Raw genomic sequence first — 23,095 nt, forward strand, 5'->3', positions numbered from 1 at the left:
CCTTCAAAGTAGACGACAGGATTTTCAGTGACCACCTTCCTCTCATTACGGTTGCACGGCTATATAGACCTCAAGGTCATCCTGCTCATGTTGTCTCAATAGACTCTAATCCTAGAGGCCCCCCGATGTTGCCGAAATGGTCAAAGTCTCTGGCCTTTTTCCACGCATGCTTTTATCATCAAGAAGGAGCCAATACCTTGTCAGCCTTAATCGGCACCAAGGCCACACCTGATGTGCTACTGACCACCTTCACTGAGTGTCTAAGCGGTCTTATAGCCTCTTTTCAGTCCCCCACCCTTATCCCTGGTAGAGTATCCCGGAGGAAGGGAGCCCCTTGGTTTAACTCACAGTGCAAACAAGCCAGGAACCATATGAAATTTATATATTCTGCCCACAAATGAACAGGTTCATCGACACCCTCCCCCCCTCCCCGCTTATTTCGAGGCCAAGAAAGCATACAAGCTAGCCCTTTCAAGAGCTAAGCAAGACTGGCACCGGCTAAGGTGGAACGCATTACTAGAGGCCGTGAAATCCAGCAACCCTTGAGATTTCTGGAATCTGTTAAAAGGAGACCAACTAGTAGGCTCACTCACTCCATCTCTGCCACTACATGGGAACTCTTTCTACGCCGAGTCTTTTACGACACTGACGTGCCAGTTTCTTTGATCTCAGGCTCTCTTCCTAACCACCTTCCCAAATGGCCTCCTGTCAAACCATCCACGATTGCCAAGCTAATCAGACAACTCAAACTTCGAAAAGCCCCCGTCCCGGATCTCATCTCAGCCGAAGCCATCTTAGCCCATAAGGACTGGTGGACCCCGGTTCTTACCGAGGTATTCAATGCGATCAACCAAATGGGACTTATCCCCAAGCTCTGGAAGGATGCCATAATCATCCCAAGAAAGGCGCCCACTCCAATCCTGGCAACTTCCGTAACATCAGTCTTCTTTCAATTTTGGGGAAACTCTATGCCCACTATCTCCTGTCCAAACTGGAGTGCTGGGCTGAAGAGGCCGACCTGCTTGGTTATGAGCAGGCGGGGTTCCGTCCAGACCACTCTACAATTGACCATGCTTTGATCCTCCACCATCTTGCCGTAAAATATTCTACCCCCAGGAAGGGTCGTCTCTGCGTTGCCCTTATAGATCTAAAGGCTGCCTTCAACAGCATCCCTAGAGCTAAGTTGTGGGCCAAACTTTCCGCCTGGGGTATTGACAAAAGATTACTCTGGTTTATCTCCCAATTGCACGACGGAACAGAAGCAAAAGTACACCTTACCCCGCAGGGGGATCTTTCTAATGCTATCCCAGTTAACAAGGGTGTTAGGCAGGGGTGTATACTGGCACCCTTTCTCTTTAATTTATATATCAGTGACTGGAGAAAGGCACTTTCGGATCACATGGTCTACATCCATGTCCCTAGATTAGCTGATTATAGATGTCCGCTCCTGCTCTACACTGATGATGCCGCAATACTTTCATTTTCCCGGGTGGACCTATGTAGAGCCTTAAAAATCCTTTGTGCTTATTGCTCTGCTAACCAACTGCATATAAACCACTCTAAGTCTAAAATCATGGTTTTTGCAAGAAGCAGGAAAATTTATCATTGGAACCTTGATGGCATCCCAGTGGAACAGGTCCACAGATTTCAATATCTAGGTATCCTCTTTCAATCCAATACCAAGTGGCCTGCGCAGGTTAAGGCTCTCTGTAATAAGGCTAAGATTTCCACCCATGCTCTCGTGCACTTTTTTCATACTGAGGGAGCTCATCACATCCCCTCAGCAATAAAAGTCTACAGGGCAAAGGTGATAGCTGCTATCACCTATGGCGCCCCACTATGGGTCCAATCCAACATCTCCTCTCTTGAGTCTGTCCACAGCCAATTCCTATGCCGTTTGATGGGAGTCCCTCCCTGCGTAAGTAACGCCGCAATTCGTTTGGAACTGGGCATATCCTCACTTGGTACAATCTTGTGGAAACGTGCAATTGGCTATTGGTTGTCCCTGTGGAATAGACTCCCAGGCTATTACCTAGGCCAATGCCTATGGCGGGACCCTTTTCATAGTCCCTGGGCCCATAATATCCATACAAAACTTTTGAAGATCGGGATTTCCCCCATTGAAGCTTTTACTTTAGGCCCTGATGCTGCCAAATCGTTGATTTTTCAATGGCTGGACGACATTGATAGACAATTAAATCTGGCAAACAGATCGGGAACATGCTCACCGTTTTCCCTTGGTATTGTTTCCTTGCCTCACCCTCCACCTTATCTCTCCATGTTACACTCTATCAAACATAGGCTCGCATTTATGAAGGCACGATTTAACATGATCCCCTCAAATGTCCTCGACAGTAGGCTCTCGGGGGGAGTAAAATCCATCTATTGTACATGTGATGGCCGATCCCCGGAATCTCTACATTTGTATGTCCCCACTACCGAGACATAAGATCAAGATTCATTTCTCCTATTTCCCAGAGATTCCCTGGTCCACCTGATCTGTTCAGCCTTTATTTCCTACTCCAGGACACAGACCCCAATATAACTCCAAAGGTGGCAAAATTTTTTGCTGCAGTCATGGCTGAAAAAAAACAGGGGAAGAGATGGGTAACCCCTACGGCAGAGGATCACTAGTATTGTTAGTACAGAGTGTATCTAAGGCTGTTGATGGTGTACTGTCACATGATCTATCTATATTTGTAAAATTATACTCCCCTTCTGTGTGTATTTTAATTTGGTCTTTGACCGCAATAAAAGTTTACTTACTTACATGGACCTGACCCAGTTAGTTCATGGCCCTACTCACACAGGGGGACACACTCTGGACTTGGTCCACATTTGACCAGTGGTTGAATGGCCTAGATATAGGGGATATAGTCATCGAACCCTTGTCATGGTCAGACCATTCTCTCCATAGGCTTGACTTTCTGTCTGCTACACCGCACTGCAGGGAGGCGGAACCGATTAAGTGGTTCCGCCCCAGGCACCTGATGGATCCTGATAGATTCCAGATGGAGCTTGGGCCATTTCCTGAGACTCTAGCTCACAACTCGATTGAAGACCTGGTGGCAGCCTGGGATAGGATGGACACTGGTGCTTTGGATCGGGTTGTGCCTCTGACCCGGCGTCGAAGTCGCCCGGCTCCTTGGTTTTCTGAGGAGCTGAGGGAAATGAAGCGCCGGAAAAGATGCCTGGAGAGTAGTTGGAGAGCCAGTCGTTCCGAATCTGACCAAACACTGGTGAGGTCCTATATTAAGACCTACTTAGTGGTGATAGCAGCAGCAAAATATAACTATTTTTCCGCTATTATTGCATCGGCAGATAATTACCCAGCCGCCTTTTTTAGGGTGACTCGCTCCCTCCTCCACCTGGGAGCACGGGAAGACCCCTTACAAGGTCGAGCTGAGGATTTTGCACAATATCTGCATGATAAAATCGCTCAAATTCGGGAAGGCTTAGACTCTGACTGGGTAGGTTCAGACAGAGTGATGGAGGCGGGTCTTGAGGATGTTATTTGGGATGAGTTTGACCCTGTGATCCCTGAAGACGTGGACAGGTTACTGGGGAAGTTGAACGCAACCACATGTTTATTGGACCCTCCTGGTTGGTACTGGCTTCCCGAGAGGTTACACAAGGCTGGCTCCAGAGGATTATAAATGCTTCTCTGAGTGAGGGTTTCTTGCCTTCTGCTTTGAAAGAGGTGGTGGTGAGGCCCCTCCTCAAGGAGCCCTCTCTGGACCCAGCTGTTCTAGCAAACTACCGTCCTGTCTCCAACCTTCGCTTTGTGGCTAAGGTTGTTGAGAGTGTGGTGGCACAGCAACTCCTGCAGTACCTGGATGAAACTGTCTATCTAGATCCGTTCCAGTCTGGCTACAGGCCTGGTTACAGCACTGAAACGGCATTGGTCACATTGGATGATGATCTCTGGAGAGCTCGAGATAGGGGCTGCTCCTCTATCCTGGTTCTATTAGATCTCTCAGCAGCTTTTGACACTATCGACCATGGTATCTTGCTGCGTCGAATGGAGGGGCTGGGAGTGTGAGGCACTGTTCTACAGTGGTTCTCCTCCTATCTCTCTGACCGGTCGCAGTCTGTGTTGGCAGGAGGGCAGAGGTCAACTTCAAGACACCTTATTTGTGGGGTGCCGCAGCGGTCGGTCCTTTCACCTCTTCTGTTTAACATTTATGTGAAGCCGCTGGGTGAGCTTATCCATGGTTTTGGGGTGCAGTGCCATCTTTATGCTGATGATACTCAGCTGTACATCTCCACCCCAGACCACCCCAATGATGCCCTTGCAGTGATGTCCCAGTGCCTCGAGGCCATGCGGATCTGGATGGGGAGAAGCAGGCTCCGACTCAACCCTTCCAAGACCGAGTGGCTGTGGCTGCTGGCGTCCCGATATAGCCAGCTGATACCATCGTTGACTATTGGGGGCGAGACATTGGCCCCCATGGAGAGGGCTCGCAACTTGGGTGTCCTCCTGGACACGCGGCTGTCTTTAGAAGAGCATATGACAGTTGTGGCCAGAGGAGCTTTCTATCAGGTTCGCCTGATTCGCCAGTTGCGACCCTTTCTGGATCGGGACTCCTTATGCACAGTCACTCATGCCCTTGTCACTTCTCGACTGGACTACTGTAATGCTTTCTACATGGGGCTCCCCTTGAGGTGGTTCCCAGGGGGAGAGCCTTCTCTGTGGGGGCACCTACCCTTTGGAACAGGATACCCCCAGGGATACGAATGATCCCAGATCTCCGTACTTTCCGTCGTGCACTTAAGACCTTTCTGTTTCACCAAGCCGGGCTGGCATAAATTGTTTTCTAATTGTCTAAATTTTATGCTGAAGATCTTAACTTAACTGATGAGCCAAATTGGCTTAATTATTTTAAATTGCTTTTATTTCACATTTTTATATGTATGTTATTTTGACTGTTCACCGCCCTGAGTCCTGCGGGAGAAGGGCGGTATAAAAATTAAATAAATAAAATAAAATAAATAAAATAAAAAGGTGTGTCTTATACTCCAAAAAATACAGTAATTTTGTTTTATTGTAAAGCTGCATTAACACAATGTTGAGACTCTAGAAAGAGTGCAGAAGAGAGCAACAAATATGACTAGGGAACTCGAGGCTAAAATTTACGAAGAACAGTTGCAGGAATTCGGTATTTAATTTAATGAACAGAAGGACTAAGTATGACATGATAGCAGTGTTCCAATCTCTAAGGGACTGCCACAAAGAAGAGGGAGGTCAACCTATTCTCCAAAACAGCTGAAGGCAGGACAAGAACCAGTAGATGGAAACTAAGCAAGGAGAGAACCAACCAGAACTAAGGATAAATTTCTTAATAGTTAGAATGATTAATCAGTGGAATGACTTGCCTCTAGAAGTTGTGAGGGTTCCAATGCTGGAGGCTTTTAAGAGGCGATTGGACAATCATTTGTCTGAAATAGTATAGAGTTTTCTGCTTGAGCAAGGGATTGAACTAGAAGATCTCCAAGGTCACTTCTAACTCTGTTATTCTGTTAAGTCTGAAAGTACAATTCACCTGCCTATATAGCCTGAGAAACCAGAGTGGGTTGCTTCTGACCACTTGCCTCACCTCCTGTTCAGTTGTAGGCTGTTTATTTTTATTTATTTTATTAGTCATATTTCTATGCCGCCCACTCTCCAAGGACTCTGGGTGGTTTACACCAAAGTCAGTATACTAAATAGCATATTTCCCCGTAACAATCTGGGTCCTCATTTTACCCACCTCGGAAGGATGGAAGGCTGAGTCAATCTTGAGCCGGTGAGATTTGATCCGCTGATCTGCTGAACTAGCAGTCAGCTGAAGTAGCTGCAGTACTGCACTCTTAACCACTGCGCCACCTCGGCTCTTGCAATAATGTTGTCTCTTATCTGACCATTCCCTAGGAGGCATCTCTTTGTTTTATCTCCCAAGGTCTTTCTCACATATCCTCACATAACACCACATAATCATGTCCTATACTTAGTCAAATTCATAGTGGAATTTACAACTCCTGCGCTTTAGCCATCTGTCATTTTATCTGAATATTCCCCATTACTAAGGGTTATGTAGGTTATATATATATGAGGACACATATTCTGGGAAATGTAAATAGTGTGTGTGTGTGTATGTGCGCACACACAAACTTTAGCTAACAAGCTATATTTACCAGAATATGTATACCGTTAGAGAATGTCTAAAACTAAGCAAATTCATGACTACTTGACTTGGCAATTTCATCTGACATTAGTAACTTTACTTTTTACTAGCTCAGTGTTTTGTTTTGTGTTTGCATTGTATGTGGTCTAATAACATTGAAGAGCTTTGGTGTTCTATGAGAATGTTGACTGGCAGCAGTTTTTAAAGCCTGCTGAAATAATGGATAGTGCCAAGGTAACAAAAGGATAAATACTCAAATAATGATACTGGGTTGTTTCCAAAATGATGGCCATTTGTATAGTTTTCACAATTTTGGGATGAATTATTTGTTATTCAACTTTTTAATATTTTGTATTCAGGAAACATTTTCAGCATAGTATAATGCAATGCAATACTAACTTGAAGTTTTCCGTTAGAACACTCATTAGAATACGAAGTATTAAGTATAGACTTAGATGACTAAAAACTTAATATGTATCTTCTGTCAAAACAAATATTTAAAGACAAAGTATATAAATGCTTAATGAACTAAAATGTATGAAAAGACCTATTCCATTGATAAGAATTAAGAAACTGTATGTTAATACTAAGTAGGATTTCAACGTATTTCATTGTCTCTTATTCACATTTTATCTTGGAAATGCAAGATGTGTATCTTAAACTTTTTTTTAATTTAGGTAAGTATCATAAATTCAACTGTCTAGAAAGAAAGAAATAATATGTAATGAAGCATAACATTTATGTTATTTTATAATCGGGAAGGAAAAAGAAACTAAACAAAACTTCATCTGTAACATTCTCACAGAGGAACCAGAATAAAGAGTTTTCAGAGAAAAAACATCCTACAGAGTTTCTGTAAATCCTGGAACATACAGTACAGTACTGGATGATCTCTCTATGTAATCCTGACATTAAATGAAGTTTCCATACCAAAATTAATTCTTTCCTAGATGCATTCACAAAAAAGTAATCCTATACGGCTTTTCAGTAACACCAAAGAGCTAATTGAAAATGACTACCTATTTGATGTGCTGCCATGAATGGTGTCTTTCACTGCAGCAGCATAAAAATACGATAGACCAATCAATAAATAAAATTGTATAAATTAGTTGATGCTTTATATATTTTTTTCAGTTGTAGAAGTTATGCATATTGTATGCAATTGTTCTGCATATTGTAGAGTATATTGTTTAGTAACCTTTACAGAAAAATGTATAATTATAATTTTCTTTATTTAGCAAATAAAAACTGAAAGTAAAACAACTTATTATGTTGCAACTTATTCCATTACAGTACAATGGCTTATACTGGAAGGGGCAATGTCAGCCCCAGTACAGGTAGGCTTCAACTTACAACCACAATTGAGCCCAAAATTTTATGTTGCTAAGTGAGAAATTTGTTAAGTAAGTTTTGCCCCATTTTATGACTTTTCTTGCCACATTTGTTAATTGAATCATTGCAGTTGTTAAATTAGTAATACAGTTGTTAAGTGAATCTGGTTTCCCCATTGACTTTACCTGTCAAAAGGTTGCAAAAAGTGTTCACATGACCCCGGGACACTGCAACCATCATAAATGTGAGTCAATTGTCAGGCATCCAAATGTAAATCACATGACCATGGGGGTGCTGCAACAGTCATAAGTGTGAAAAATTGTTACTTTTTTTCAGTGCTGTTGTAACTTCGAACAATCTCTAAGCAAACTGTTGTACGTTGAGGACTACCTTTATTTTGGATTGCCTTTGCTCTTCATAGCTATCCCTTGCAGGTAAGGCTGCACTACCCAGCGTTTTATAGACTAAACATGATAGTCCTCATGTCTCCATCAGCATTCAGTGACATCTAAACAATATCAACTCATATTCCTGCTTTAGTAAATCTCTGATCTCAGGATCCCAATGATATTCATGCTTTCCCTTTCCAGATAATTACTTCATAAATGCGCCTTCTTTTCCTATTTTTGAACAACTTCTTTTTACAATTTAATATCTACTTTTCTTCTACTTTCAAATCTGCCTGAAATTCCTAACATTTTTAAAAATATTAATCTCCTCAGCGTGCATTTACAATGGGGATTTTATAATTGTCTATTAGAAGAAGCCTTTACTGAGTTCTGCTTTCTGAATTAAATACATTGATTTCCTATAAAATTCTTGTTCTAGAATCAGCTTGCATAAAGATTTTATGAATCCAAAACTGAAAACAGATCTTACTGAGGAAATATGTGGCTGTTCAGAAATATTAGTGGTACAATACATTTTCAAATAGATAGTCAGTTTTGTGTAGTGATTAAAGCATCAAGCTGGAAATCAGAAGATCTTGAGTTCTAGTCCCACCTGAGGCATGAAGTTACCTGGGTGATCTTGGGCCAGTCACTTTCTCTCAACCCTACAAAGGAGACAAATTTCTCCAGACAGTATCTGAGGATCCGACACAATTGAGGAAGTGGTGGGTTGCTCCTGGTTCGCACCAGTTCGCAAGAACCAGTAGTAAAAATTTTTAGTAGTTCAGAGAACTGGTAATAACATTGGCTGGCCACGCCCCCGAACTAGTCCCCGGCCTGGTCGCTGCTCGCTTACAGTGCCCACCTCATCAGAGGCTCTTTTTTATTATTTTAAAGGCATTTTTTCTACAACCTCTTCGGCTGAAAAAATGCTTTTAAAAGTTAAAAAAAAAAGCCTCTGATGATCGCGCAGCTCAGCTGGGATCTCAGAAGCTTCTAAAAAGTCCAAAGAGGTTGTAGGAAAAAAAATGCCTTTAAAAGCCTCTGGCAATCCCAGCTGACTTGCCTGATCGTCAGAAGCTTCTAAAACAGCAGTTCTCAACCTGTGGGTCGCGACCCCTTTGGGGGTCAAACAACCCTTTCACAGGGGTCGCCTAAGACCATCAGAAAACACATATTTTAGATGGTCTTAGGAACTGAGACACCGCTCCTCTATCTGTCTCAGATCAGCTGGCCTTAACATTTTAGTGCGCATGGTACTGGCCATGCCATCATTGCCCGCATGCAGCCCTGGGACTCCACCCTTTGCCAGCCAGGAGCGCTGCCGCCAGTCGCCCTCTGCACCGGGCTGCCTGCCTGCCTCATCACCGCCACCATGAGGAAAGGTCCTGAAGTTGCACTGCCTGGGATCCATGTGAGCTGCTGCAAGGAGAGGCCAGGTATGGCTGGCTGGACGCTGCCCGGAGCTGAGCTCGAGGCTGGCAGGAGGAGGAACGTTAGCTCTTAGCTGGCTTGAATTGTCTGCTGCCGCAGCCTGCCACCATCCCCTCTCCACTGCCAGCTGCCACTGCCAGGGAAGCGGCTGTGCGAGAACCGCTGCTGCCAAGGGCGAGTGGGCGATGGTGGCAAGGATGGGCAGTCCGGGGCTTCCTTGTCTCTTTGCCCGAGCAGACTTCTGGCATAGCCCCAGGCCTCCGGAGGGAAGGAGGGAAGCCCTGGACTGCTGCTCCTGCTGCCGCCACCCCCTTGCAAGAGCAGTTCTTGTGCTGCCGCTTCTCCAGCAGCCCAGGAGCAACTGCTGGGGCAGAGAGTGGGGCAGGCTGTGGTGGCAGGCCGTTCTCGCCGGGTAACAGACAGGCTGTTCCTGGAGCAGGCAGGAGAAGGAGAAGCCACCAGCGGGGAGGTGAGCTGCCCCAGGAGGACTGGAGGAGAACGCAGCTCCTCATTCATGGAGATCTACCAGCAGAGAAGTGGTCACAGAAAGCGGTAAGAAATGCATGAGCCAGGAAGTGGTCATGCTTCCTGGCAGGAGAGGGTTGCATGTTCACTCCAGCAAAGGTTTGTGCAACCCTCTCTGGCCAGGGAGCATGACCGCTTCCTGGCCAATGCACCTCTTACTGCGCCCACTTCCCCACTGGTAGATCTCCATGAGTGAGAAGCTGCACTCTCCTCAGGTCCTCCTGGGGCGGCTCAACTCCCCGCTGGCAGCTTCTCCTTCTCCTGGCTGCTCCAGGAGCATCCTGAGACTCTGCTTGCCTTGGCAAAGTGCTTCATCATTGCAGCGCAGGGGACATGCACTGCGCCAGGGGATCCGTGCAACTACTATCCCACCTCTCCTCGGCCATGCCGCGAGGCTCGAACTCAAGGAGGAGAAGATGGAGGAAGAGGGGGTGGGAAGTCCAAACTGCAGCTACCTTGAGCAAGCCACAGTGCTATTACGTAGGACTCCAAGTGGTTGGAGAAGTGGCAGAAACAGCAGCCAGGGTTGCGCTTTCAGTGGGTAAGCAATGCTGCCTCTGCCGCGAGGAACTTTGGAGAGAGAGGGCAAGGGCAGGCTGTGGCCATTCTCGCCAGCTAAGAGACAGGCTGCTCCCACAGCCTGCCCCTGCCCTCTCTCTCCAAAGTTCCTCATGGCAGAGGCAGCGTTGCTTACCCGCTGAAAGTGCAGCCCTGGCTGCTGTTTCTGCCTCTTCTCCAACCACTCGGAGCCCTGCATAATAGTGCTGCGGCTTGCTCGAGGTAGTTTGGACTTCCCCCACCCCACTCTTCCTCCGTCTTCTTCTCCTTGAGTTGGAGCCTTGCAGCGTGACCGAAGCTGAGGAGGGGTGGGATAGTAGCTGCACGGATCCCCCGGCGCCGCCCGTGTCCCCTGCCCTGCAATAATGAAGTGCTTTGCCAAGGAAAGAAGAGTCTCTCGGCCAGGCGGGAGGCGAGATCTGGCATCGCAGGCATCGGAGACTGTGACAGCCTGGCAAGCCCATTCTCTCTTGGCTGCTTGGAAAAAACAGCGAGAAAACAGAGGATGAGGAAGTTGGGAAGCCATGAAACAGGACTGAGGGAAGGGAGGGAACGGATAATTCAAGCAGTATATTGGTCTTTCCATACAATGGAAGGAGCAGCAGACTGGGGCTTCAATCCCTTCCCCCGGAGGCCTGGGCCTCTCTCGGCACACTCAGCCTTGTATGCGTGTTTTCCTTCTGCTTCGGAAAATATGATACCCCCCTTTTCTAGCAGCTGCTAAGTCATGTCCCAAAGTTGCTCTTTTTCCCCAAGAGGCAACTGGAGTTCCTTGTTTTTTCTTTGAAGACGTTTTGGCTTCTCATCCACCAAGAAACTCTGACTAGAGATGGTGGGGAATGGAAGGATTTATATTCATTGCAAGGCCTCAAAACCAGAGCTGTGTTCGTAGATGACACAAGAAGGATGGGAGAAGCAGAAAAATTATGAGCAACTCACTCCTACCAATGCATGCTGACCTTCCTCATTTATTACATATTGTTTTTGTGATTAATCACTATGCTTTAATTATATTCAATTTGTAACAATGAAAATACATCCTGCATATCAGATATTTACATTACAATTCATAACAGTAGCAAAATTACAGTTATGAAGTAGCAACGAAAATAATTTTATGGTTGGGGGTCACTACAACATGAGGAACTGTATTAAAGGTCGTGGCATTAGGAAGGTTGAGAACTACTGTTCTAAAAGCATTTTAGGGAAAAAATGCCTTTAAAAGCCTCTGGCGATCCCAGCTGATTTGCCTGATTGTCAGAGGCTTCTAAAAGCATTTTTTTCTGCAACCTCTTAAGTTTGTAGAAAAAATGCTTTTAAAAGTAAAAAAAAAAAAAAAAGTTGGCCATGCCCACCCAGTACATTCCCCCCCTACAAGCCATGCCCACAAAATAAGCCACGCCCACAGAACCAGTAGTAAAAAATTTTAGAACCCACCACTGAATTGAAGAGAAGAAGAAAGATCAAATTTGTATTGGATTGAAATGTTGCCTGGCAGATAGAGGATCTGTTTCAAAAAATATGATTTTTCTTAAAAGCATACTTAATTGCATGTAGATTCTGCTTTCTGTCCAGTTTATGGAAGTATATCTTTTTCTTTCCTCCTCCAATTTTAATTATATGAATGTCACAACTTTCTAGAAAAGCAGAAAAAGAGTGAAGACCCAGATATTCTGCAGGGCTAGAGCCAGGGTATTAATGGGGCCACCATAGTTTGCTTAATGTAGGTAGGAATATTAATAGTACGAAGGATATAACGTGCTGTTCATAAATCATATAAAGTATATATACACTATGGTTAATATGATTTTGGAGGAGAAATAATGTTTAAGGATGGTAATGTAGAGACTGATCAATATGATTATAACATGATGTAAAAAAATGAGAACCTTTTACATATTAATCCAGTATTCTGATCTATGTCTTATTGTTTGGAGAATGCCTTTGTTCTTTTCTTCTGTATTCTATTACAGTTATATCATTTTGTCTTTTTATTTCCCTTTCTGAATAATATTTTTTAAAAGGAACAAAAAGTGTGAAAATAAAGAAATATAATATTCTTAGAAAATAAAAGATACCCTGATGGACCCTGTGAAATAGAAAACTTCATTCCTGTAAGTAGGCATATTTACATAGTTTGGGTTGGGGCTTTTTTTTTTTTTTTTTTGGTATACTGTCAAATAGAAGCAACTTGTGTTGTCTAGTCATTCTTAATACCATGTCATGGTTAAACAAAGTATTAATTATTTATAAACTGGTCCTCTGAGTAAATGTAAATGAGACAGAAATGATGATGCCTAAAATAATAACAGAGTAAAACCTATAAAAAATACAATTTCATACTCAGAAATAATTCCTAAATATTTTGTCTTCTTTTTGAAGAGGACTCAAAATTTCTCTCTCCATTTAGGAAAGAGCTGGGGACTAATTCCCTGAACCAAAGCCATCCCTCATGTAGTGTTCTGTCTGGGACATGGGAATATGTATTCTTTTTCAGCTAATAAGAAGGAAAATTAAGTTAATTTTTAGAAGGTTCCTTGCTGTTTTCCAGAGTGCTGTTCGGATAATCCATGCATGAGTCATCACTTGTCTATTTGCCAGAGACTGAGTGTAGATTTTTTTCAAAGTGTTTAGCCACGCCTCCTTGCTCGTTGAGCTTCAGTCTTTTTCACTCAGTCTGCTATAGAGACGTGAATTTGCTTTCTTTGACCCTTAAGACTGTTAGATACCTTGCATTGGATTATTCAGGACTTTTGGTTTTTTTGGTTCATTCTCTTTGGAAGCCCCCCCCCCCCCGCAAATCCGGATAGAGGCTGTGTTACAGAGTTGTGTTCCTTTCTAGGGCATCTCCACTATTTGAATTTGCCGCCGGTGGATGAGCTGGTTTCCCAGTCTGCCGGCACAACCGCCACCACCATCACCACTCCGATATCATAAGGTGGCTCCGGAGTCACTGCATGGGGACCCGTGGCAAACTCTGAAAACCAGGATTGAGCTTCACAGCACTGGGAGGGCTAAGATTAGCTTTCACGCCATTTATTCTTTGCAGCAAGCCACGGTGGTGCAGGAGAGCATTTTTCACACTCGCGCCCACCATTTTGTTTCTTGTATCAACTACGGCGGCTCTTGGAGACGCCCTGCTGTCTCGCGCTTCGAGCTGCACACAGGAGTGGTTTTGTTGGTGAAGCGGCGCTTAAGGGGTCAGGTTTGATTCCTGCACCTGGTTCTTGGTATTACTGTGGCCTGAGCTGGTGCTGGAAGAGCTTGTGAGACATTGCATCGCCATTCCCAGCAGTTTGGACGTAGCATTGAGGAGAACATCTTTCAACTCGTCACTGCCAGGCCTGTATTACTTGCTTCTGAGTCCAGTATCTGTCCCAGTACTGGCAATTGTGAGACTGGTCTTTCTGGGGGCAGCTTTAATGCTTCCTTAGCGAGGACCTTTTGGCAAAAGGCTTTCTGGCCTTTTGTTGAACTGAAGTGCTTCATTGCCTTCTACCCTTAGGCCTGTCAGCAGCCTTATTACACCTGTGGATATCATGGCTGATTCGGCTCTGTCTTCTGACATTGAGCAACCTGCTAGCCCTCACAAGGCCCATAGATCAAAATACTCTGGATCCAAAAGGGCTAAGGTGACCACCAGGAGTAAATCAGCTAAGCCTAGGCCCTCTTCATCTGGGTCTTCTAAAAGACCTGCTGTGATGGACAAGGATGCACTTAGATGTCACAAAGCTTTAGAAAGGCAATTTGATAAGGCACATCGCACTGCCCAGGCTGCAGAGCATAAGCGAGTTTCTCCCACTGATGCCAATTTGTCTGATTAGACTGATAGTGTCCCTTTAACACAAGGCATGACTGAAGGGCTCCAAGTCTTAGCTCCGACTGAGGCTGGCATTTGCCCACAGCCTCTGATTGAAGTCTCATACAGGGACCCATTTGCAGCCCAGAGCATGGCGACACATGTTCCATCGACAGCCAGCAGCCAGGCAGCAGGTTCCAGAAGCTACATTCACCCCAACCGCAGCGGGGCTCCATGCAGGGGAGGGGCAGGCGCTTGCCCAGCCAATGGACATTCAGGTTCTGATTTCTGAGTCCCTTTCCAAAATGTTGGTGGCTGGGATTCAGCAGGGTAGCCAGATACCACTCATGGCTCCCAATCTAAGGCTACAAATGTCAGCACATTTGGCTGACAGGACTGATTCTCTCTCTCAGCAGGATTCCTCACACAGTGACGATTCCGTGCTGGAAGATGATTATCCAGAGGATTTGGAATTTTCTGAGAATGAGGGATTGCTGCCAGATAGGCCAGTGTTTACAGGCCTCTTCCGTCCCTCGGTCTTCAAACCCCTGCTCCATAAAGCTAAACTGACTACCAATATTGGAGTGGTTGAGGGTTCTATTGAACAACCTCAAGGATCTACGAATCCTCATGATGATCTGTTTAGGATACCAAAATCTGACCAGGAGTTTATTCATTGTCCAAAGCTGTTTTCTGAGGTGGTTCAAAGGCCATGGGTTCAGCCTGGTTCCCTGGCCGCCCCTAGTGGACATGATAAAAAACTTTATTGCCCTGCTCCAGACCTGGAGGAACTGTTGCAATTGCCCTCTGTAGATGCCCCAGTGGCTAGTCTCACATCCTCCACTGTCCTTTCCAACAACATAATGGACAGTCTTAAGACTGAGGTCAGGAAGGCCGAACTTTCCTTTTGAAAGACACACCAAGCGGCCACTTGGGTCATTAGGGCCACAACATCACCCTTTTAAACGGAGGTCCCTGATATGGCTTCACCAATTACAGGAGCGGCTACCACTGGAGGATACTAGGCTACACTAGGACATTAAGAATCTGGTAGCTGCCACCAAGTATTTGATCTGACACATCCTTGGATGCGGCGAAATTTGCCTCTTGGGCCTTAGATTCTACCGTAACTTCTCACCATTTCCTATGGCTATGCAATTGGAGAGTAGATATGAAGTCGAAGTGGAAACTCGCTTCGGCTCCTTACAAAGGGTCGGTGCTTTTTGGAGAGGTGCTAGATCCGATACTCATTGAGAACAAGGACAAACGGAAGGTTTTACCCTCCTCTTACAGGAGACCAGATCGCAGATATTCTCTGTACTCGCAAAGGCAGCCCTTTCAACCTGATTTAGGACCCAGCAGGTCCTATTCCCAGCGTCCCTATTCTCAGGGATTTGATCAGCTTACTGACAGACAGACCTTCAGGGATCGTGGCGGATGCCAGCCTTCAGCAAAGAGGCCCTTTCGAGGTACTTGTTACCAGTCCTTCCGAAGGGGCAAGTGACTCCCGGACGGCTGTTCTCATTGATGGTCATCTTCATTTGTTCCATCCTTAATGGGAGCTATCTACAACCAATGCTTGGGTTCTCCAGACAGTGGGGTTCGGCCTCACCTTGGAATTGTGCTCCAGCCCTCCCGACCATTACCTCCAGTGCCCGGTCTCTCAGAACCTTTTAAAAAAAGAACTCATGGATGCCGAGATTCGACATCTCTTGGACATTCGAGCTATTGAGGTGGTACCACTCAGCCAAGAAAGAACCGGGTTCTAGTCCATCCTGTTCCTGGTACCCAAGAGTTTGGGGGGCTGGAGACAGATCTTAAATCTCAAACAACTCAATTGTTACATCTTGTACAGGCGATTCAAGATGCAATCCCTGCGATCAATCTTGGGATGCATCAGGCAGGCCGACCTCTTGCAATTGGTGGACCTCAAGGAAGCTTACTTGCATGTTCTGATCCACCCAACACATTTCAAGTATCTCCGCTTCACATATGCCAATCACCATTTCCAATATCGGGCCATGCCCTTCGGTCTCTTGTCGGTCCCGAGGACATTCACCAAATTGTTAGCGGCAGTGGCGGTGATTGTCAAAATGATTCCAGTACGCATACTTTGCTACTTGGACGACATTTTGATTCTGTCGTCCTCCCAGTCGCAGGCAGTTCAGGACAGCGAAACAGTGATTCACACTCTTCAAAACACGAGTTCTCCCTCAACTTGAAGAAGAGCCACCTGCAACCAATGACCTGCATTCTTCACCCGGGGGTGGTGATCGACTTGATCGAGGGCCAAGTGTATCAGTCACCCAATCGCCAATTCAGTCTCAGACAGTTGGTGACATAAATTACATCCCAACGGATGGTTCCCTTGCTCCTGCTGTTGCAGTTGCTCAGGAAAATGATTTTGTGTATTTCAATCGTGCCCTGGGCATGACAGCATGCTCGCCCACTACAATGTTTTTTACTGCCATTCCAGAGATTGGGGCTCAGCAACTCCAAGGCCAAAGTGACCATTCCGCCAAAGGTCCGCCTTTCCTTGAGATGGTGGAGTCTGTGGCCCTCCAAAAAGGGTGTGTGTTCCAGGAACCTGAATGTGTCACGGTGACCTTGGATGCGAGCCTTTTTGGCTGGGATGCGCACCTATGTTCTCAGGTGGCTCAGGGACGGTGGTCCCCAGCGAAGCATAAGAACAGCATAAATTGGCTAGAGTTGAAGGCGGTCCACCTTGCTCTCAGATGCTTTCAGGCCACAGTGACAGATCAGCATGTATTTTTTTTTTTATTGCAAAAGTTTTACAATTACATTTTCACCCCTTTTTTTCACCCCCCCACCTCCCTCCCCAAACTTCCCGTCCTCCCTAACCCTCCCTAACCCTCCCCCCCCAGACTTCCCTATTATGTACTCATAACTAATAACACTGATATATAAACCTGAACCCATCCCTCCCCCTATATAATTTTTCCTCTTTGTCTCTTTACATTAAGATATTTCTAATACATTATTTTCAAATAAAAGCTATTTGATACTTTCTAGTTTGGTATTTGTTCTGAACATATTCTATCTACCTTTTCCATTCCCATTCATAAGTCTCTTGTGAACAATCTTTTAAATATGCTGAGATCTTCGCCATCTCTGCAAAGCTTGCCATCTTCAAAGTCCATTCCTCGATAGTAGGCAAAACTTCATTCTTCCAATATTTACCTATCAACAATCTTGCTGCTGTTATCATATACAATATTAGTTTTATTTCACCCCGTGTAAAACCCTTAACTATACCCAATAAAAACAATTGTGGAGAAAATTGAATTTTTTTCTTCAAAACATTCTGCATGACCCACCATATTTTTATCCAAAAAGCTTTAACTTTCCTACAGGTCCACCAAACATGATAATACGTAGCATCCAAACATTCGCATCTCCAACATTTTGGCTGAACATTAGGGTACATACATGACAACTTTTTAGGATCTAAATGCCATCTATAAAACATTTTATAAAAATTTTCCCTCAGATTCTGTGACTGTGTAAATTTAACATTCTGAACCCAAATTTTTTCCCATGTTTCCAACATCACTGGTTCTTCAAAATTTTGTGCCCACTTAATCATACAATCTTTAACTAATTCAGTTTCTGAATCCCTTTCTAGCAAAACATTATAAAGCCTTTTAATATGCATTGGACCTTTCTCTCTTATATGTCTAACCAATTCTTCCTCATGCAACATAATACCAGTTTTTTGGTCCTCTTTCCATCTCAATTGTAATTGATTATATTGTAACCAGGTTAAATTAATCCCTTCGTCCAACAGTGTCTGCAATGTCTTCAGCTGCCATCTGCCCGCATCTGTAAAAAGAACCTCTTTGTATAAAAACCCCCCGAGTGACATTATATTTGTATTCCACAAGGTATGACCAAGATCCAGCCATAGCGGTATTTTATAATCCCATTTGAGTCGGTGCTTCTTCCAAACTCTCATCAAAGAGTCTCTAAGTATATGACTTTTAAATACTTTATCAACTTTGTCATCATAAAATAGGTAAGCATGCCATCCAAATTCAAGATCAAAACTTTCTGCATTCAATATTCCAGCCTTTTTACTTCCAAACCAATCACTTGTTAAAGTTAAAGCTGCTGCATCATAATATAACTGTAGGTTTGGAAGTTTAAGGCCTCCTCTTTCTGGAACATCTTGCATAATTTTCATTTTCACTCTCGGCTTTTTCTCGTTCCAGACAAACTTATTAAGTCCAGTTTGCCAAACTTTCAGTTGTTTATCACTTTTAAGCACCGGAATCATTTGAAACAAAAACAGAAATCTTGGCAAAATGTTCATCTTAACTGCTGCTATTCTTCCAAGTAAAGACAGTTGCAGCTTTTTCCAAGTCTCCATGTCTTTCTGGACCTCTCGCCACAACACCTCATAGTTATTTTGAAACAATTTCATGTTTGATTCTGCAACCTGAACTCCAAGATATTTTACCTTAGGTACAATTTCGAAACCTGCCCTCCTTTCAAGCTCATGTTTACGATCTTGTGTCATATTTTTGACTATCATTTTAGTCTTTTTTGAATTCAGTCTAAAACCTGAAACTCTACCATAGTCTTGTATAATGTCGTTCATCAGGATTGTTGATTCCATTGGTTGTGATAGGGTAACCACCAGATCATCTGCAAATGCCTTTATTCTATAATCCTCTTGCCTTATCATTATGCCTTTCAAAATTTTAGAGTCCCGTATTGTATTTAGCAAGACTTCCAATGTTAAAATAAATAAAAGTGGGGACAACGGACATCCCTGTCTTGTTCCTTTTTCAATTTTAAACTCTGTCGTCAAACTTCCATTAATAATAATCTGTGCTTTTTGCTCTTGATAAATTGCTGAGATCGCCTGTATAAATTGGTCCCCAAAGCCCAACAGATCAGCATGTATTGATTCTAATACATTTCATGGACAATATGGCCACGAAAGCACATATCAGCAGTGAATGGGGCACTTGATCCAGGTCCCTCATGGACGAGGCAGAGAGACTGATGAGCTGGGCAGAGAGGTATACACTTTCTCTGAAAGCAGAACACATCTCCGGCAATTTAAACGTTCAAGCGGATTGGCTAAGCAGATCGCAACTCGATTCTTCTGAATGGCACCTCCATCCGCAGCTCTTTCAGGACCGGGTGATGAGGTTCGGCCTGCCCAGAATGATTTGTTTGCCCAACCGGACAACAAACAGGTTCCACGTTTTTTCTCCCGATTTCCAAGCCCGGGGGTGGAGGGTTGCAATGCACTCAGGTGTCCTTGGCCACAGGGACTGCTTTACGCATCCCCCCATCCCGCTCATTCTGAAGGTAATTCGGAAACTGTTACTAGAAAGGGCAGAGGTTCTTCTGATGGCACCTTATTGGCCACACCGTCCCTGGTTTGCTGACCTAATGAGTCTCTCGGTGTCCCGGACCTGGAGGATTCCTCGGGACAGGATCACTCTCAGCCAGGGGGTTGTATTCCATCCGGAGCCCCAGTGGCTCCAGTTGACCATCTGGCACTTGAGAAGATCCTCCTGAGAAAAGATAACCTTTCAGGGAAGGTGATACAAACCATCCAGGCATCCAGGAGGGAGTCAACGAACCATATTTACAATGCTTCTTGGTGATCTTTCTGCCTGTGGTGTTTCACTCAGTACATAGACCCAACTTCTGTATCTGTACCCGAGGTTCTTGAATTCTTGCAAGCGGGTATGCACAAGGGATTGGCCCCCACGACTTTATGTAGGCAGGTGGCAGCCTTGTCTATTGTGCTTATCTGTGAATATCACAGGACTCTACCTAAACATCTGAGAGTTCAGTGTTTCCTCCAACAGGCTACCAACCTTCGACCCTCGGTGGTACATCGCTACCCAACGTGGGATCTCCCTTTGGTACTTCAAGCTCTGACGTCTTCACCATTTGAACCACTGGGTTCCACTTCCCTCCGATTCTTTTTTTTTTTGAAAATTTATTTATTTATTTTTAAACATAAAACATAAAACAGCATCTTTTTAGAGCAAGGGTTTGATCCGGTATAAAATAAGTATAAATTCCAAATTTCATCAGTTAACATCTTAAAAGAAAAAAAGAACAAATCTAAACCCAATTTTTATCATTCAATCTAACATCTTATTCTAACATTTAATATTTTATTATGTAATCACCCTAAATCTTAAACTTCAAATCTAAACAGCTCTTTATAATATTCATTTATCATTTTAACAAGCAGTATTTCATATATTTTCCTTATTTCAAAGACCCAAATCAAGTCAATATTTCTTTTAACTCACATCTAATAATCAACATAAAGTATTTTATTCCTCTCTTAAGAACATTTCAAAATCAGTAACTGTTCTTCAAAAATATCTCCTTCACTCCTCCTAGGTTTATTTTTAGCTGGATTGCAGCTTAATTAGCTAGTTTCCAGGGATGCTTTCCTCCACTCCTAACCTTATTTGTTGGTTGGATCACAATTTAGTTTTAACTGCTTTCCAACATTTTCTCCTTCACTCCTCCTAGTTTATTTTTGACTGGATAACAGCTTTTCAGCTATTTTCCAGGGATGCTTCCCTCCACTCCTAACCTATATTTCGCTGGTTCACAGTTTAGCTTTAACTGGTCCCCAGCATTGTCTCCTCCACTCCTCCTAAGTTTATTTTTGGCTGGTTGACAGTTTAATTAGCTGTTTTCCAGGGGTGCTTTCCTCCACTCCTTACCTTATATTTAACTGGTTTACAGTTTAGCTTTAACTGGTCCCCAGCATTGTCTCCTCCACTCCTCCTAAGTTTATTTTTGGCTGGTTCACAGCCTAATCAGCTGTTCTCCAGAAATGCTTTTCTCCGCTCCTAACCTTATATTTCACTAATTCACAATTTAGCTTTAATCATCTGATCCCCAAAATCATACTTCTTTGCCAATTTAAACTAATAATGTGTTTTAGTATATATCTTCTCTCCTACTCTCTCCTGAATTATTAATTTTCTTTAAATTTCTCCCATTTCTTATTTGTTTCTTGTTTTTCTATGTAAAACAACATTTTAAACCGTTTTAAAAACCCATTTTATACCATAGTTATAAAATCTATAAACAAGTCTTTTTAATATTCAAAAATTCATCCCCATTCTCTTATTTACTGTAGAAAAACAACATTTTAAACCACTTTCAAATCCATTTTCTGTAACCATTGGAATGCTTATTAATATTTTTTAAAGAAATTCTTTCAAAATATCCACATTTTTTGTAGTTTTTCTATAATGACATTTCTCACTTTAAAATAGTCATAGAGTCTATAAACAATTCTTGGTAATATTCAAAGCTTCATTCACGTTTTCTTATTTTCTATAAAGAACAATATTTTAAACCATTTTAAAGAAACAATTTTCTGTAGTCGTTGAATCTATCAACAATTCTTATTAATAATCAAAAATTCATTCATAGTCTTCATATTTCTTGTAGTTTTTCTATAATCACATTTCCCCACCTTGAAAATCACTTCTCTTAATAATAGTAATGAAAGGTAGACGTAGGAAAGAGAAAGGGAGAAGAAAAAAGGAATAAAAGTATAGCAGAAAAAACCAAAAAGAAAGATTCAAAAAGAGAAAGGGGGAAAAAAAGGAAAACAAAAAGAGAGGAATATAATAAGAAAATATTTTAAAAAGGAAAGAAAAAGTAGAAAAAAGAGAAGAAGAAGCAGGAGGAACGCTCCTCCTTACATTATTTAGTCATCAATTACATAGAAAGTATTTACATCCATTTTAATCAAACTGTGGTACTTTTCTCATCTTGCTACCCAGTATATGATGCCCTTGCTGTGATGTCCTGTTGCCTGGAGGCCGTGCGGATCTGGATGGGGAGAAACAAGCTCAGACTCAACCCCTCCAAGACCGAGTGGCTGTGGCTTCCGGCATCCCGGTATGGTCAGCTGGTACCATCACTGACAATTGGGGATGAGATCTTGCTCCCCACAGAGAGGGCCCGCAACTTGGGTGTCCTCCTGGATTCACGGCTATCTTTAGAAGATCATTTGACGGCCGTGGCCAGGGGTGCCTTTTATCAGGTTCTCCTGATTCACCAGTTGCGGCCCTTTCTGGATCGGGACGCCTTGCGCACGGTCACTCATGCCCTAGTCACCTCCCGTATGGACTACTGTAATGCTCTCTACATGGGGCTCCCCTTGAAAAGCACCTGGAGGCTCCAACTGGTCCAGAATGTAGCCATGCGGGTGATTATGGGTGCAGCTCGTTGTGCCCATGTAACACCTCTCCTACGTGAGCTGCACTGGCTCCCGGTGGTCTTCCGGGTGCGATTCAAGGTGTTAGTTATCACCTTTAAAGCACTCCATGGCTTAGGACCTGGGACCTCACAGGGAGGGACTACTCAGGGTACCATCAGTCAAATTATGCCGACTGGCGACTCCCAGGGGGAGGGCCTTCTCTGTGGGGGCTCCAACCCTTTGGAATGAACTGCCCCCGGAGATACGGAATATCCCTGACCTCCGTGCTTTCCGCCGTGCCCTCAAAACCCTGATGTTCCAACAAGCAGGGCTAAACATATGAACATGTGAATGTTTTTAAAATGTTATCTAATTTTAGGTTTTATTTAATTGGGCCAAACTATGTTATAATAATACTTTTAATTAGCAATTTTATGATGTTTGCGTATCTATATTTTTCTTGACTGTACACCGCCTTGAGTCCTATGGGAGAAAGGTGGTATAGAAATATAATAAATAAATAAATAAATATTCCAGTTTTCTTTCTCCAATCTGTCATACTTTCTTTCTTTCTTTTTTCTTTTCAGTTCCAATATCAATAAAGTTATAAAGACTAAAGAATTTAGTTCTTTTGTATTCCATATACGGTATCATCATGTCTTCT

The 23,095-nt window shown here is 43.6% G+C and overlaps 1 protein-coding gene across 49 annotated transcripts in view; it reads left to right on the forward strand.

Annotated features, from left to right (window-relative positions):
* NRCAM (neuronal cell adhesion molecule) overlaps positions 1-23,095 on the forward strand; it is a 363,078-nt gene that overhangs the window by 186,908 nt on the left and 153,075 nt on the right. For 43 of the 49 annotated variants that reach the window (XM_087873218.1, XM_087873226.1, XM_087873236.1 and 40 more), the window contains 2 exons: positions 7,833-7,930; positions 12,427-12,516. The gene's annotated coding sequence lies outside the window, so the exon portion shown is untranslated. Of the gene's footprint in view, positions 1-7,457; positions 7,502-7,832; positions 7,931-12,426; positions 12,517-23,095 lie in introns of all 49 variants that reach the window. The other 6 variants (XM_087873216.1, XM_060687071.2, XM_087873228.1 and 3 more) reach the window with 1 other exon arrangement.

Source organism: Pantherophis guttatus, chromosome 7, assembly GCF_059756535.1.
Source record: "Pantherophis guttatus breed Tessera chromosome 7, ASM5975653v1, whole genome shotgun sequence".
Lineage (NCBI taxonomy): Eukaryota > Metazoa > Chordata > Lepidosauria > Squamata > Colubridae > Pantherophis > Pantherophis guttatus.